The 15,883-nt window shown below is 33.2% G+C and overlaps 1 non-coding gene across 1 annotated transcript; it reads left to right on the forward strand.

Annotated features, from left to right (window-relative positions):
- The first annotated feature begins 15,559 nt into the window (after positions 1-15,559).
- Positions 15,560-15,666, forward strand: LOC139887272 (small nucleolar RNA R71). The gene has a single exon (XR_011773110.1). It is a non-coding gene; the product is annotated as a small nucleolar RNA R71 (small nucleolar RNA).
- Positions 15,667-15,883: the final 217 nt, after the last annotated feature.

Genomic DNA, 15,883 nt, shown 5'->3' on the forward strand with positions numbered 1-15,883 from the left:
TGTTGGTGAGCTATAGTTTGTTTGTAATCAGTAATGTAATGTAGGCCACGAGATTTCAGTGCTTCAATCAAGCATTTCAAATCAGTATGATAAAGTATATGTATAACCGTGGGCATCCGGTAACTAGACTTAACGTTTATAACCTCCTAAAAGTACACTTGGCGAGTGCGTATGTTCACGAAGTATTAAACACCCGTTAAATGCTAGCGCGACTAGCCCCAGTGGGGATGTCAAACCCTATGGATCCATATCTAAGATTCGCGTTCACCGGTACAAAGACCAATGACTAAACGTTACCGTGCTAAAGGGAATGTTTATGTCGTTATATAACCCACACACATATAAAGTTTAAGTACTCGTGCCTAACACGTAAAATGTAAAAAGCGCATGTATTCTCAGTCCCAAAAATAGTAAAAGTGGTAAAAAGGGATGCTATAACTCACAGTGATAAAAGCGGTAAAGTCGATAATGAAAGTACGCAAGTAGTAAGTCGGTCAGAAAGGTCGTCAACCTAAATCAAATGTTACTAGGTCAGTAGGTTGTCTTTATAAATTCTAATAGTGCATAAAATAAGTTTAAGTGTTAATGTCATACTAGGTGTATATAAAATAGCTTTATATTTTACAAGGAAATACTATTAAATACGATACAATTTTACACAAGATATTTATTTATTTAGAGAATGGATATACTTAAACCTTGCTACAACACTTATAGGCAGTGTACCTATTCGTACAGTAGTGTAGTTTTTAGTAAGTCCGGTTCGTTCCACAGGGAAAATCTTTAAACAAAGCTTAACGCTATATTAGTTTACTTTTATAAAAATACAAATATATATATAAGTAATATTATTATTATAAAGGGGGGGTTTTACCGTTTAATGACCGGTTTGTCGATTTTAAAACTTTAGTCGCAGTTGAAACCAAATATAAAATAATAAATAAATACAAGACTTAATTTAAAGCGTAAAGTAAATAACGATAATGAAATTGCGAATAATAAAAGTGCGATAAAATAAACTTGTGATAATTAAAAAGTACGATAATTAAAAGTGCAATTAAATACAATAACAATAAAAATGCGATAATTAGAAGTGCAATTAAATATAAAATAAAGGAAATTAAATATTAAATAAAAGAATTATGCTTATTTAAACTTCCGTAACCATGATGTTTGACGTGTTGATTTTAGTTTTATGCCCATGGGTTAATTGTCCTTTGTCCTGGATTATTTAATATATCCATCTGGTTTTTATCCATAACAGTCCATCAGTCATAAATATAAAGTGCGAGTGTCCTCATCAAATTATCGTTATACCCGAAGTTAAATATTCCAACTAATTGGGGACTTAAACTGTAACAAGATTTTAATACTTTGTTTAATAATTACACCAGGATGTCGACTGAGTGTAACCCAAGGTTTTAATATTTTGTTATCAATTATACCAAGTGTCCTTGTACATAATTTCACCCATGTTTTAATTATTCTAGTGGCTATTAATCCATTCCCGTGTCCGGTTAAATGAACGATTATTCGTACATATAAATACCCCGCCCATCGTGTCCGATCGAGTGTATATGGTAATTTATAGGGATGCCCAATTGTAAATCTTTATATTAACATTAACAAACTATCATTTAGTTAAACAAATATAAAGCCCATTAATAGTCCATAGTCTAATTTCCACAAGTGTCGTTCTTTTGTCCAAACCCCAATTATGGTACAAAGCCCAATTACCCAATTTTAGTAATTAGCCCAACATCATGATTACTTCGGATTAAATAAGCATAATAATAACTTAGCTACGAGACATTAAATTAAAAAGGTTGAACATAACTTACAATGATTAAAAATAGCGTAGCGTTACACGGACAGAATTTCGACTTACACCCTTACAACATTCGCTAACATACCCTTATTATTAGGATTAAAATTAAAATTAAAATATAAATTATAAATATAAATTATAAATATAAATATTACGTATATAGATAGAGAGATTGATGAATATTGGATGATTTTTGCGATCAGAATTCGTTTGCTTTTATAGGGAGTTTTAGTTTTTGGGGCTCTGCGACTCGCGGCCCTTTTCTTCTTCAAACTCCGCGAGTCGCGGAGATCGTTTTCACAGCTCACCCACATTTGGCTCTTTGTTTGCCGACGATTTATTTTATAAATATAATATATATATAATTAATATAATTAATTATATATTATATTATATTTATATACATAGTTAACTTGTAATTTTTAGTCCGTTGCGTCGAGCGTTGAGAGTTGACTCTGGTCCCGGTTCCGGATTTTCGAACGTCCTTGCGTACAATTTAATATCTTGTACTTTGCGTTTTGAATCTTGTACTCTTGTAATTTCGAGACGTTTCTTATCAATAATTGAAACCTCTTTGATTGTATTTTGTACTTTTGAGCTTTTTGGTCGTTTGCGTCTTCACTTCGTCGAATCTGTCTTTTGTCTTCACCTTTTATTATTTAAACGAATATCACTTGTAAATAGAACAATTGCAACTAAAAGCTTGTCTTTCTTGAGGAATAATGCTATGAAATATATGTTCGTTTTTAGTATTATCAAATATTCCCACACTTGAGCGTTGCTTGTCCTCAAGCAATATCGTCTTGAAATACTAGAATCACTTCTTTATTCTTCACACTTTGTACATCAGTGATTTCTATACGGCGGTATAAACAATGGTAGTAACGATATGGTTTACAGTCCCACATGACTATAAAAATTTAGATCCATTAAGGAAATTGGATCTTAATGAAAACATTTGATCTTTTAAAAATTAAATCTAGTTTTTACCCTAGATAAGTTTTCCGGAATAACCCTTCACCGGTGTTTGCAAAATATTTTTGTGAGTTTGGTGGGTTTCAGATTTGAAAATTTTAGCTCAAAACTTATGGTTTTGTGTCACCCACTTGCTAACCTTGTATTTGGAAAGCAACACGTCCAGTTTACTTGTATCGTATATTACCTTTCGGTAAACTACCGTCCGGTTGTAAAGGAAAGCGTTGAACAAGCAACTGTTAAGGCAATGTCCCCTGACATGCTTTTAATTATGGTCTATAACGTGTCGGACGCAATTACTATCCTTGGTAGGAGCAATAGTAAAGCTCACCCTTATGATTTTTCGGTCTGGCACAAGGTCCTGTCTTTTAACCATGCTATGCAACCACCGTTCTTACGGTTGACACCCGATTTGGTTCAGATGACCTAATGAATTTCAGGTGAATTCCTAGGATTTTACGTTCAATGGTAATGAACGCATTGAAAATGGGTTTTTAGAAAACAAATCGGTTTGTAATTTTGATCAAAATATTTTCTCGTTCAGGCTCGAGTTTAGATATCATTGAATTCCATGAGTTTGTAATTGTCAATCTTTAAGGTCAATCTCAAGGATTGAGTAATATCAGGCTTAAAAGCTGATTTTTGATCTTTTAAGGAGATTATCCTTTCTGGGGATCTGATTTATTAGTCTTATCCAGCTAATTTGCATGGTGCCCCCCATTTTACGAGATAAATCCTTCTCATGGTTAGGATAAATCTGACCACTTGGTGACCCTGTTTAATGCTGAGGTCCGTGGATTTCCTGCTGATTTTAGAAATGACTTTTCTAGATTTTTCGTCAACCTACAGCTGGTCTGGACGACAACTTCTTGACCTAAATCAAGAAGCGCGTGTCTTTTTCGGAAGACTTTACTTCCTTTTAATGATGGAATTGATTCATCGTGTAGATCCATATTTCTTACAGTAAATCAGGTAAAAAAAATTTTAGTTTAGTCCAAAGCAAAAGTATTTTCAGTTATTTGTATAAAAATATGTGACATATGTTTTGAATAACTTGGAGAATTTTCCCACACTTGGCTTTTATTTTCCTTTTTATTGTCCTCTATTCCATTTTAAATGAATTTTAACATTTTGGTTTGTTTCTCAATTTATGTCCTTTTCGAGGTAACAATAATTTCGGTGTTAAAATCTAGTTTTATCGTTCATAAATATGTATAAACATGATTTTGAGTTCATTTAATTAAAAATTTTGAAAAATTTTACTAGAATTGGGTAGTCAGTATATAAGACTAGGGCTGTTCTTTATTATCAGAGAGCACTAGATTCTAATACAACTACTACTTTACTAGTATTTCTGATGGTAACCAAGTGTATAAAGTAAAAATTTTAAAATCCGAAAGAATTTAACCCCTTCCCACACTTAAGATCTTGCAATGTCCTCATTTGCAAGAAATCAGTAACAATTTAAATTATTGAGGGTGATTTGTGTGAAAATGATTAAATTTTACCAAAGTTTCCAAACATATTTGTGTTTGTTTGCTGAATGATAAATGGTGCACATCATTTGTTCATTCCGTCTTGTTGTTATTTCACATATATTTTGCATATTGTCGTCAAAATTAGTTGCTTTTGCTGAACTTAATGCCAGTCTTTGAAAATGCATTATTTTACCCTGTTGTGTACATAAGATAAACTGCATACATATATACATATTTTTGAAGTTTGGTATATTACCCCACATTCAAAAATTATTAAAATCTAAGAATAAAAGTTAGAAAATTATAAAAACTATTACAATATTAAATAAGTATTAAACGTATCAACATTACAAATTACAAAATAAATAAAACTAAGTAGACTAGGGATGATACTGATACCAGTAGGGGTTCCATGCATAACCATAGGTGCTATAAAATGCTTCGGATGGGTTATACGTAGGATACGGTGGTTGAATCTCTATAGACCAGGGAGGGAATATGGGCTTTGTAGTAGGAATATAGTTTCTACCTATATGTTGGCAATAAGCTATGATTTGGTTTTGATGAACTTGTCAATCTTCAAATGCTCTATGTCTAGCATTTTCGTACTCCTGTGAAGCTATAAACCTTTGCATTTCTTGCATTTCATTTCCCCCTCCTACATTACCTTGCTGTTGGTTTCTCTCAACCTGTGGATGTCTACCATGGTATTGTACTGCGGCGTTATTTCGCCTCTTCAAAACTTTCGCACCATGGTATACATTTAAACCTATTGTATCGCGGGGTTCTGGTTCTTCGACTAATAATCCCCCCCGACTTATATCCACACCGAGATATTCAGCAATCAAAGTAATAAATATACCACCTCCTATTATGCTATGCGGTCTCATCCCCCTAACCATAGCTGATAAATAATAACCCACACAATAAGGTATACTTACAGCGCTTTGTGGGTCTCGAATACACATATGGTAAAACAAATCCTGTTCATTTACCTTTTCCTTATTCTTACCTCTTTGTGTAATCGAATTAGCTAAAAACCTATGAATTACTCTTAATTCAGCTCTATCTATATCCAAATAAGAGTAATTTCCCCCTTTGAATCGGTGATGGCTAGTCATTTGACTCCATACGCCATGCGTATCAAAATTTTCGTCTATCTTCCTACCGTTCAATATCAACCCTCTACAATCGGCAGATGCTAACTCCTCAGGCGTATATATACGTAAAGCCTGAGCCATGTCTAGTAAAGACATGTGGCGCATCGAACCTCCTAACAAAAATCTAATAAAAGATCAATCGGTTAAACTAGCTACCCGATCATTTAATTCTATACTACACAACAATTCTTCACACCATACTTTATATATAGGTCTACGCATGGTGAATAAACGTACCCAGTCGTTAAAAGTAGAATTACCATACCTCTGTGCAAGTAATTCCCTAATTGGCCCGGCCAATTCTACAGCTTTTAATGGTCCTCATTCTATGACCCTAGGTACCTCAACAACTTTAGAATGAAGAGTATGCAAACCCCTTTGGTATTTTGGATAATCTATCCAAAGTCTGTCAAATCTCAGGTTCGGGTGCAAATCTTCCAAGTGCATATCAGAAAATGTCATGACTGGATGAGGTATATCTTGTTTGTAGTAGTTATCCACCTTGTGACGATCGCTCCAAATCCATATGGACGAACACGTCATTCATTGATTTCATTGCGAGGTATTTGACCTCTATGTGATACGTTTTGTAACATTGCATTCGTTTGAAAAGGTATTTCATAAATGAATATATAAATTCCAGGTTTTTAACATCTGATGATTTCTACGTATAGACAATCACCATTTAAATGGTTTACAATAATACATCTGTTGACAATACAGTCAAAATAAGATACATGGTAATGGATTGGTGAATGCAAGTTTCTTGTATATATCATGTATGACTCCAAGCACATATCTTGTATCACGTATAAGCAAACAGCGGAAGACTTCTAGAATCCTGAGAATAAACATGCTAACAAGTGTCAACACAAAGGTTGGTGAGTTCATAGTTTTAATATTACACATAATCCGTATATCAATGTGGATTACAAAAGTTCAGTTGTTTTATTTAAAACGTTTATCAATAGGTTTTACATAAAAGGTAGATCACAAGATTTCAGTTGTTTCATCCGAAACGTTTATCAATCGGTTCTACAAAATTGAGCACCCTGGTAACTAAACTTTAATGCTTATATAATTTGTACCCTTTGTATAATCATCTTAATAATACACGCAAACCAACGTGTACGCTTCTCAAATAGCATACGTCCGTTAAAAGGCTAGCGCTCTAGCTCGGACGGGGATATCAAGCCCTATGGATCCATATACTACTACTCGCGCCCACCAGTTCTTATAACTGGCAGTTAACAGTTACCAAAGCTAAGGGATTTTCGGTTCAAACTCAGTGTAGAATTTAGTATGTACTTGTATCCATTGCGTTTAAAATAAAGTGCATGTATTCTCAGCCCAAAAATATATTGAGTAAAAGGGATCATATGAAACTCACACAAAATCAGTTTTAGTATTTGTATCCATTTAGTAAAACAGTTTATAAAACTGCGCATGTATTCTCAGCCCAAAAATATATGTAAAAAGGGATCAAATGAACTCACTGTTTAATATTGATATAAAATATTGTAGGAAAGCATGTAGACGCATCGGAGATAATAAACACGAGGTTTGATTCACAAAAATACCCCCGAACATTACCCATAACCTCCTTGGCAATAACCCATATTTTCCTTAGCTCTAGCTCGCTCGGAAACTCGTTTTGAAAATTACTTGGACAGTACTCCGTCGTAATATTTTATGTACATTATTATTTTTGTATCGCAAAAATAATAATACTAATAATAAGATTAATAATAATCTTAATAATAATAATAATAATAATAATAATAATAATAATAATAATAATAATAATAATAATAATAATAATAAATATTATACGGAGTAATATATATTTGTGTATGTGTGTTTGATTTTTCATTCGAGCGAAACACCTGAATTTATAGTACCTGGCCTGGAATCTGGAGTCATGCGACTCGCATGGAAATGGCCTTCTGGCCATGCGACTCGCATGAGGACCAGGGACAGCTCACATTGTTTTGGCTCCTAGCTTGTCGACATAATATAAAATAAATATAAATATAATATATATAATTTAAATTAATTAATTATATATTATATTAAATTCACGTGCATAGTTGACTTGTAATTTTTATTCCGATAAGTCGTACGTTGTCACTCGACTTATGTCCCGGTTCCGGTTTTTCGAACGCCCTTTCGTACGCTGAGAAAACTTGTACTTTATGTTTCGTGAATCGTACCTTTGTCAAAATATAGTCTTAAATCATCCATAAAATATACCACTGTAGCAAAGTTACTGTAGTAATTCACTGTAGCAAAGTCAATTTTTATCTTAAATCATCAATTTTTACTGTAGCAAAGTTATCTTAAATCATCAATTTTTACTGTAGCAATTCACTGTAGCAAAGTCAATTTCACTGTAGCAAATAGTGATTTTCAAAAACACTGTAGCATTTTGGGTACCGTAGCAATTTGAAATGTTACTATCGTTTACTAAATAACTTGAAATTATATATATGTATATATCTTTTTAATATATATAAATCAGTTTTTTTTTAAATACACATTGGAAGTTATTTATAAATAAATTTTAATAATAAGTATTTCAACTTATCATGTATATTCAAATAGATATTTAAACCAATAAGTTTAATGTACGGTATCAAACAATTAATACATTGTTAACTTTTCAAGTTATAGTATATATGTATCTATTTACATATAATTGTTCGCGAATCGTCGAAAACAACCGAAGGGTATTTAAATATATAAAAGTAGTTCAAAAATTTTGAGATTCAGTTTTACAGACTTTGCTTATCGTGTCGGAAATGTTAATCATACAAAAATTAAGTTTAAATTTGGTCAGAAATTTCCGGGTCATCACACACCTCCTGTTGTTCCGCATTCTCAGCAGGAGCATTGCGAGCTTGGGATGAAGATTCACCCCTTTCAGTCTGCAAAACACATCAAACACAATTTTTGTGCATCCAAATATGCATTAGTGTCAGCAAAATCATCAATCAAAATAATTACAATGACATGATCAATTTATATCAAACTTAAGCTCATTTTCATATTTTCATCAAATCTACACTTTTTCAAATAAGCATATACGAAAATGTTCGTCAAGTTCATAAGCATTCAACTCAAATAACATGTCAAAATAATCATTACTAGCAATTAAACAAGTTTCAAATGGCATTATCTCTCAAAAATCAAGTTCATGAATTTTAGACTTGAAAAAGTCCACTTTAATTCTCAAAATCATGTTTAGGCTCAAAGTTTGGATCATTTAACTACCTAAACATGTTACACTACTTAATTTAGCAACAATTCATGACAAAAATTGGCCATAACCTGTTTATATCAAAAAGCCCCAAATTGCTCAAGAACACAAACCCTAGATTACTCAAAATTTGAAGTTTAAGGCTTCTAATCATGTTAAATATCATCAATCTAGGTTATACAAGCATAATACATAAGCAATTTAAGCATAATTACACTAAAAAGCATCAAAATCGAATTGGGTATAAAATTGCTCAAGAACACTAATTTTCGGATTAAATGGTGTTTAGGTGTAGAAATTTACCGTTTTTCTTGAGTAATTCCTTGATAGCATCCTTCTCAACATGATTTTAGTAAAAGATTTGATGATTAATGGTGAAAAAATTCGATTTTTGTGTGATATTTTCAGATTTTTTCGCAGTATGTTTTGTGGGTGTTGTGTGGACTGAGCTGTTCCAGCTCCTTTATTTTTTTCTGTAATTCGGTCCCTCCGCGAGTCGCGGTGTTTGAACCTTCAAACTCCGCGAGTCGCGGAGTTTGTATATTTTTTTTTTTTAACATCTTATACTAATTAAAACAATTAAGTAATTAATTTTAAAATTTTGTTTCCCTTGTTATTTAGGACGAGGTTATTTCGGATCGATGTCCTAGTCCGTCCTTCGACAAAATTTTAAAATTTGTCTTTTTGTAGCGATTGTTTTAAAAGCTAAGATTTTTGGGGTTTTTCTTAATGTTTTTGGCATACTTTAATTCAATAAGATTAAAAATAATGATAATAAAAGTTCTCGTCCCTCCCTTGGGTAAAGCAATTTCGGTTCAACGACCTAGTCTTCAACTTACGACGAATTTTAAAAATCATATTTTTAACTTAATGAGATAAAGTAAATTTTTGTTTTTAAATTCACACAACTTAAATATAAAATTCAAAATTAATATTAAAAAGTTCACACCAAATTTAAAATTTGAAATGCATAAAATTAAAAATTCATATTATAAAAATTAAAAATTCACACCAAACGTAATTTAAAAATTCATATTATAAATTCACACCAAACTTATATTAATTTTTCAAATATTTACAATTTTAAATATATTGATTTTACAAAGTTTACAATATTAATTTAAGATTTATATATTAATTTTAAAAACATGGTAAAAATAAAATTAAAAATCTTTTTGGTTTTTTATCCCACTTTAATCAATCAAATATTATCAAAAATATGCGCCCCTCTTTTCGGTAAAGTAATTTCGGTTCCAAGACCTAATTTAACTCATGACGAATTTTTGAAATATTTTGGGTTGACTGATTAAAGATATTTATACCTTAAGAATAAACGTTAAATTTCGCAGTGATGTAATAAATTTTTGAATGATATCAATAATTTCGGTCGCCAAACCTAATTTTATTCAATACCAATTTAATACTTTATAGCGAACAAATTAGCGTTTATTATCAAAAGGTTAAAAAAAAAATTGTACAAACATACCTGTGAAATAGATTTCTTAGTTATATGATCTATCCCATTCATAAGATAGTCGGTTTAATTGGTTTTCCATGGCTACATAGGCGTAACCTCGAGCATTCAGTGTTTTTCCTTCTAAACATATGAACGGTCCGTCTCTGCATAAAGTAACAAATTCGGTGTTTGAATAGGTTTGATTATTTGAACATTTACCTCCATGTGACCATTTTCTGCATTTGTGACATCTTTCTAGGTGTCGTGCTCTTCTTTTCGCTGCGGATTTTGATTTTCCTTTACCAAATTGTAACTTATTATCTTCGCATCTGGATTCTTTTCTAACTCCGTCCAATCTTTCTCTGATTACTGATACTATTTCACTCGGAAGTGTGTCATTATTACGTTTAGTGATCAAAGTGTGTAGCATTAGACCATGGTTTAGTTCACAGGCAGTCTTCATTTCCTAAAAAAAAATAAAAATTCAGAATGGGGGGAGAAGACTAGTTCTTTAGGGTCTGCTCGGGAAAGACCATTCGAGTTCCATTTTCGAGAACTACACGAAAACAGACAATCTAACTCTAACATAAATACATAAACCCCCTATACTTAGTTAGCTGTGGTATCGAAATTGTGATTAACTTCATTGTCTTCTTCCATCGGACCATGTGTGTAATGTTTAACTCTGTGACCATTAACTTTAAATTCAATCCCATTTGAATTCATTAATTCTATCGTTCTGTATGGGAAAACTCTTTTGACTATGAATGGTCCAGACCATCTTGATTTCAATTTTCCAGGAAATAACTTGAATCGTGAATTAAAAAGAAGAACTCTGTCTCCTTCTTTAAATTCTTTTGAACTTCTGATTCTTTTATCATGCCATTTCTTCGTTCTTTCTTTATAGATTAACGAATTTTCGTATGCTTCATGTCTTAATTCTTCTAATTCGTTTAGTTGACTTAATCGTAGACGTCCGGCTTCATGTAAATCAAGATTACATGTCTTCAAAGCCCAAAATGCTTTGTGTTCAATTTCTACTGGAAGATGACATGCTTTTCCATAAACAAGTCTAAAAGGTGTGGTTCCAATTGGATTTTTGTAGGCTATTCTAAAAGCCCAGAGTGCATCCTCCAATTTAATGGACCATTCCTACGGATTTGATCCTACCGTTTTCTCTAGAATACATTTTAAAGCTCGGTTGGTATTTTCAACTTGTCCACTTGTTTGTGGATGATATGCGGTGGAGATTTTATGAGTTACTCCATATCTTTTAAGAACTTTCTCAAGTTGATTATTACAGAAATGAGTACCCCGATCACTTATTAAAGCTTTCGGTGTTCCAAACCTTGCAAAAAGACGTTTTAAAAAGTTGACTACAACTCGTGCATCGTTAGTTGGGAGAGCTTGTGCTTCCGCCATTTAGATACATAATCAATGGCTACGAGTATATATAGATTATTATGAGATTTTGTAAATGGACCCATAAAGTCAATACCCCAAATGTCAAATACTTCACATACTTGTATGACATTTTGTGGCATTTCATCACGTTGACTTATTTTTCCGGCCCTTTGACAAGCATCACAGGATTTGCAAAGAAGGTGTGAGTCTTTGTAAATTGTAGGCCAATAGAATCCAGCATCATAAACTTTTCTTGCTGTTAGTTGAGGCCCATAATGCCCTCCTGTTGGTCCTGTGTGACAATGGTTTAAAATTTTACTAGCTTCATCTCCAAATACACATCGGCGTATTATTCTATCGGGACAACTTTTAAACAGATGTGGATCTTCCCAAAAATAGTGTTTTATATCACTGAAGAATTTCTTTCGTTTTTGGTACGATAATCCTTTTTCAAGGAATCCACAAACTAAGTAGTTTGCATAGTATGCAAACCATGGAATTTCTTTATAATCTATCTTCAATAGATATTCATCAGGAAAGTTGTCTTGTATGGCCGATTCATTTAGAACTTCTAATTCGGGATTTTCAAGACGAGAAAGATGATCAGCGGCGAGATTTTCTGCTCCTCTTTTATCTCGAATTTCAATATCAAACTCTTGTAAGAGTAAGATCCAACGGATTAATCTTGGTTTAGCATCTTGTTTTGAAAATAGGTATCTAAGAGCAGAATGGTCGGTATAGACCACCGTTTTTGCTAGAACGAGATATGATCGAAATTTGTCAAAAGCAAAGACAATAGCAAGGAGTTCTTTTTCAGTAGTTGTATAGTTCGTTTGTGCTCCTTGTAACGTCTTACTAGCATAATATATAGGTTGAAATCGTTTTTCAATCCTTTGTCCTAAAACGGCTCCCATTGCAAAATCACTTGCATCGCACATTAGTTCAAATGGTAGATTCCAATTTGGTGTTATCATGATCGGCGCATTAGTGAGTTTCTCTTTAAGAATATTAAAAGATTTGATACACTCATCTGAAAAGATGAATGGAGCATCCTTTTCTAGGAGTTTATTCATAGGAGTGGCAATTTTAGAAAAATCTTTTATGAAACGTCGGTAAAAACCGGCATGCCCTAGAAAACTCCTAACTCCTCTAACATTGGTGAGATGTGGAAGTTTAGCAATTACATCTACTTTAGCTCTATCCACTTCAATTCCTTCTTTTGAAATTTTATGTCCAAGAACAATGCCCTCTTTAACCATGAAATGGCATTTCTCCCAATTAAGTACTAGATTTGATTGTTCGCATCTAATAAGCATTCGTTCAAGATTAGCTAGACATGTTTCAAATGTATCACCGAAGACTGAAAAGTCATCCATGAAAACTTCCATGCATTCTTCTATCATGTCATGAAAAATCGCCATCATACACCTTTGAAAGGTTGCAGGGGCGTTGCAAAGTCCAGATGGCATGCGTTTATAAGCAAAAGTACCATAAGGGCACGTGAATGTGGTTTTCTCTTGATCTTCGGGTGCTATTGGAATTTGAAAATATCCGGAAAATCCATCTAGAAAACAATAGTAACTATTTCCGGCTAATCTTTCCAACATTTGATCAATGAAAGGTAAGGGAAAGTGATCTTTTCTGGTGGCGTCATTTAATTTTCTATAATCAATACATACACGCCATCCTGTTACAGTCCTAGTAGGAATAAGCTCATTTTTCTCATTTGTAATGACAGTCATGCCACCCTTCTTAGGTACGCATTGAACTGGGCTTACCCATGGACTATCAGAAATTGGATATATCAAACCTGCATCTAGCAGTTTAATAATCTCTTTCTTAACTACATCTTGCATATTAGGATTTAGTCTTCGTTGGCGTTGCACATACGTTTTATGACCTTCTTCCATAAGGATTTTATGTGTGCAATACGAAGGACTTATTCCTTTAATATCACGAATCTTCCATGCGATGGCTGGTTTATGAGCTTTCAACACAGAAATGAGTTGTGATTTCTCATTTTCAGTAAGAGAAGATGATATTATTACAGGTAATTCAGATTCACCATGTAAATAAGCGCATTCCAAATGGTTTGGAAGTGGCTTTAACTCTAATTTCGGTGGTTCTTCTATCGATGATTTATATCGATATCTGTCTTCTTCTTTTAGCATTTGAATTTCTTCTGTTGTTGGTTCATATCCATTAGCTATAAGTGTAGCTAACATTTCAACTTCATCAATTGGTTCATTACCTTCTCCTAAAGAACATTCTCCTGTTCCTTGTAATTCTGGAAATTCTTCTAATAATTCTGCATTTGCATCTATAGTTTGAATATAATAACATGTATCATCTGCAGATTGTGGTTGTTGCATTGCTCTATCAACTGAAAAGGTAACACTCACATCCTCTATACTTAGGGTCAATTTCTTACCGAACACGTCTATCATTGCTTTAGCCGTGTTTAAGAATGGTCTTCCTAATATGAGAGGAACTTGAGAATCTTCTTCCATGTCCAGAACAACAAAATCTACTGAAAATACTAAAGTACCAACTTTAACTAGCATGTTCTCCAATATCCCTCTAGGATATTTTATTGATCTATCGGCTAGTTGTATGCTTATTCTGGTTGGTTTCAATTCTCCAAGGTCTAGTTTAGCGTATAGTGAATATGGCATTAGATTTATACTAGCACCTAAGTCTGCCAATGCTTCTATTGAACTAAGACTACCCAGAAAACATGGAATTGTGAAACTTCCTGGATCAGATAGTTTTTCTGGTATCTTATTCAATAGCACTGCTGAACAATTAGCATTCATGGTAACAGCCGAGAGTTCTTCCATTTTCTTTCTATTTGAGATTAGATCTTTCAAGAATTTAGTATATCTAGGCATTCCTGAAATCACATCAATGAAAGGAAGATTTACATTTATCTGTTTAAACATATCCAAGAATTTGGATTGCTCGGCTTCAAGTTTCTCTTTCTTCATTTTACTCGGGTATGGAAGTGGTGGTTGGTATGGTTTAACATAAGGTTTATCCTTAATTGTGTTATCTTCATTAACCTTTTCAACTACCGGTTCTTTTTCCTTATCTTTATTAGGTTGTGGTTCTTGTGGAGTAGGAATAGCTTCATCAGAAGTTACAAGTATTTCAGGTGGTTTAAGTGATGTACCACTTCTTGTGGTAATGGCTTTAGCTGTTTCATTCCGGGGGTTAGCATTTGTATCACTATGTAGACTTCCTGGTTTTCTTTCACCTATTAACCTTGCTAGGTTACTTACTTCTTGTTCCAGATTTTGAATAGAAGCTTGTTGATTTCTAAATGCTTGAGCATTTTGTTCATTAGTTTGTTTCTGAGATGTGAAAAACTGCGTTTGAGTTTCAACTAGCTTCGTCATCATATCTTCTAAATTCGGCTTTTTATCATCGGTTTGTTGTGGTGGTTTGTTTTGAAAATTAGGCCTTTGCTGATTGCAATTATTATTGGATACTTGTTGATTGCTAGGACCTTGTTGGTTGTTGTATGGAATATTTCGGTTATAATTCTGGTTTTGATTGTAAATAGGTCTTGGCGGTTGATAATTATTCTGATAATTATTTCCAGGCCTTTGGTTTATGCATGAAATATTCTCTCTTTGTTCCATTGTTAATTCAATACTGAGACAATCTTTTGTCAAATGTGGTCCTCCACACTGCTCACAACTAATTCGTATTGAGTGAATATCTTTAGTCATCTTTTCCATTCGTCTCTCAACAGCATCTATCTTTGCGGAAATGGAATCTAAGTCATGGCTAGAATCGGCTCTAGCTGCTTTAGATGATCTAACGATATCTTTTTCTTGGTGCCACTCATGTGAGTGGGAAGCAGTGTTATCAATAATTTTGTAAGCATCAGTTTCGGTTTTCTTCATAATAGAACCACCAGCTGCTATATCTATGTCTTTCCTTGTAGTGATGTCGCATCCTTGGTAGAATATTTGTACTATTTGACAGGTGTCTAAACCATGTTGCGGACATCCTCTTAACAACTTTCCAAATCGAGTCCACGCCTCATATAGAGTTTCATTCGGCTTCTGTGTGAATGTAAAAATTTCTCCTTGAAGTCTTACGGCTTTAGATGCAGAAAGAATTGTTTAAGAAATTTTTCAACTAAAACGTCCCATGTATCAATCGCCCCTTCAGGTAACGATTCCAACCAATCTTTGGCTTCTCCCTTTAAAGTCCAGGGAAATAACATGAGATATATCTGTTCATCCTCCACTTCTCGGATTTTAAATAGTGTGCAGATCCTATTAAAGATACGTAGATGTTCATTTGGATCTT

This window comes from Rutidosis leptorrhynchoides, chromosome 1 (genome assembly GCF_046630445.1).
Source record: "Rutidosis leptorrhynchoides isolate AG116_Rl617_1_P2 chromosome 1, CSIRO_AGI_Rlap_v1, whole genome shotgun sequence".
Classification (NCBI taxonomy): domain Eukaryota; kingdom Viridiplantae; phylum Streptophyta; class Magnoliopsida; order Asterales; family Asteraceae; genus Rutidosis; species Rutidosis leptorrhynchoides.